The sequence below is a fragment of the Salvia splendens genome, chromosome 4, assembly GCF_004379255.2.
Source record: "Salvia splendens isolate huo1 chromosome 4, SspV2, whole genome shotgun sequence".
Classification (NCBI taxonomy): Eukaryota; Viridiplantae; Streptophyta; class Magnoliopsida; order Lamiales; family Lamiaceae; genus Salvia; species Salvia splendens.
The window spans coordinates 24,749,893-24,752,727 of record NC_056035.1 but is presented as its reverse complement, the minus strand read 5'-3'; the positions used below and the strand labels follow the sequence as shown (position 1 = coordinate 24,752,727).

The 2,835-nt window shown below is 41.1% G+C and overlaps 1 long non-coding RNA gene across 1 annotated transcript; it reads left to right on the top strand.

The window, feature by feature from the left end:
- Nucleotides 1–494: 494 nt before the first annotated feature.
- Nucleotides 495–2,298, top strand: LOC121801236. The gene is made up of 2 exons (XR_006050568.1): nt 495–1,802; nt 1,934–2,298. It is a non-coding gene; the product is annotated as an uncharacterized LOC121801236 (long non-coding RNA).
- The last annotated feature ends 537 nt before the right edge of the window (nt 2,299–2,835 follow it).

The following is a 2,835-nucleotide window of genomic DNA, read 5'->3' as shown; positions in this document are numbered from 1 at the left end:
TTCCAGATATTTAACTTTAATATGGCTATCCATTATTTAATTTGGCATGACATTAGGGGAGTCTATAAATTAATTCCGATGCTTTAATTAGCGGCTCACGCTATGATCTAAATTATCATATGTCTAATTTCAAATTTAAATCCTCTTGGATTTAAATACTTAATTACCTTAAAAATACTTACTTTGCTTAAAATTAATATAAGTTCCATTTAATCATTTATTTGACATGGTATAACATGACATAACATGACTATTTCTCTTTTTCTTTTTTTTTCCTTCTTATCATGGCCCGGTCGAAAAGATTACGGCCTGGTAACGTTTAATTCAACAGCCCGAGGGATTAAAAGCAGGCACGATTTAAACTAACCGGCCCACATGATTTGTTTCTTTTTTTCAATCAGGCCCAAATCAAAAGAAAAAAAGACGGCCTAATTAAAAATAAAAGACACGGCCCAATTACTTAACAATTTGGTGAGGCCCAAAGTATACTCCCCTCCACCATCGGCCATTTCCAGACGAAACACAATTCTTCCCCAAATTGGGAAGAACCCTAGACTCCTCTCCTTTCCCTCGGCGAAACCCACGGATCGCCACCTCCGTCGCGTCTCCCGGAGGCGTCCGCCGTCCGTCGTCGCCGTCGCACCTCAGTTCCCCTCTACTCTCCTCTTGAATTGAATGGGAAGATCCCCAATCGGGGAGAAAAACGTCGAACCCTAGGTAACCATTGGACGAGAGTGGTCGTCCTCCCCTTTGCGCCGGTCGTTGCGCCTCTCGTTGCAGCCAGATCGTCCGGAGTTGAGCCAGGCCGTCGCGTGGACTTCCATGCTCTCGGTGATGACACGGCGTCGCCGCCACCATCCAATCACGTCGCCTAGGTGGAGGGAAAACAAACGTCGACTCCTCCGAGTTACGGTTCCGTTCGAAGTTCTAGCCACCCGTCGCTTCCTATATCCCTACGTCTGTTGATTCTATTTGTTGAGGTCTAAAGTAGGATTCAAGGGTTCATATACTTTATCTAGCTATACCCTGAGTTAGCATGATTTTTGACACATTCGATACTCGTTTAAGACTGGAATTTCTCGTTCACTGCATCTGATGTTGATTTCGTTGTGCGATGCCTCTGTGGTTTGGTTTAATTATTGCATAAGTTTAGAGGAACTACTGGTTTTAGCTTGGCATGAAGAGGCCTATGTTTTATCGAGCATGAGTCTGATTCTCTCGTTCTATCGTGGCTTGAATGGTGTATAGGCTTTATTCACCACTATCATGCGATGTGTTTCCTAGTGCAAAATGTTGCTACATGATGAATTGATGGTATTATCAACGTTTTGAGTTTGAGGGGAGGTGAAGTTTACCTTCTTTGCTCGGCTCAAACTCCTGCTCAAGCCTCGGTCTCTCTCACTCTCTAGCTTACTGATTGTGATGATATGTGGTGGTGAAGGAGGTAAAACTGAGAGATCATCTCTATGTATAGTGGGTGTGTAACTGAAAGCTACAGGGTTGTTATTTAGTGCCAGAGTAAGGGGTCCTAGGCTGCCCTTTGTTGGCTGATTTTTCCTGCAACTATGCAGGCATGTACTCGTGCATTAATTGGAATTTACAACCTCTTTTGTTCCCATATTACAGGGTATCTCAGCCCCTTGTCTTCTGCTGCACAACCAGTGCTCTCGGTGCACTTTCTGCAGGCGCTTGCCCCTACAAATCTGCAGCTTGAGGGCTGCAGATGAGGGTCCTTCTTGGCCCGTAGCAGCTGGATAAAGGCTGGGATGCAGGTTGTTGCACTACCACGACTTCCCCATATGGTGAGTCCCTCTTACTCTCTCCTAAAAGATCCCATTGCCCATTTCCTCTTTCAAAGCCGCCCGTTTCCCCCTTTAACTTAGTCTGCCATTTATCCTATTTGTCTTGTGTTAACTCAGGGTTCATATTGTAGGTCTTGGAGGGAATAGCTTATCTCGTGGTTTGAAACTCTCGGCCCGAAGGGCTCTACGGACTCCGCGTGTTGCGTGGCCTGGTTGGAAGGGAGAGCGAATCCCTTGTCGTCTTTCCCTTTGTGTATACTTCATTTTGTGGGCACAACTGCTTAAGTTTATGTAATAGATCCCTTTAGAAAGAATACACAGTTAAGTCATGTAATAGATTCTTTTAGAAGAATCAAGTTTCTAGTATTTTTCTTGTATGAGTGTGTATTGTAATATAATTAGTTAGCGACGAAACTTATGTTCTAAATTTCCTTTCTTGTATGAATTTGAAGCGTTCACTTTGGGAAGAAAATAAAGAGAGCGCCATTTCTTTTTATTTCGCTCATAACACTTTAAATTTTATCCCCTTTACGAATTAGCAAACATTTCTCGTTCACGAAAATAAATACTTCCATTCATATGTCAATTTACGAAATTTGAATTTATTTATCTGACTTCATCTTCGTTTAATGGATATGAAAAGGGGGCGGTCATTACACAATCAAAGTCATCACCGATTAGAGATTAACAATACTCAAAGAAACAACCTAGCAACTAAATATAAACAAACCAATGAATAATTAAAGTAAAGCGAGTTCCGAATATTAAACAAATAAAAAGAACTACATAAAGTCAATTACATTCATCCCCTAGGTTCTATAAATTTAGCTATCCACATACAGATAAACTAAATAAATATAAGCAAAATAAGACATGTTCAATCTAACAAAAACTAGATAAACTCGGAAGAATTAATCTTGCTCTTACTTAATCTCCCTTGAATTCTCTACTCCTTGTAGAAGATGGAAGAATTATGGATGAATTTATGTGTAAGGTATGAGATGGAATGAAGGCTCTAAGATTGGTGAATAAT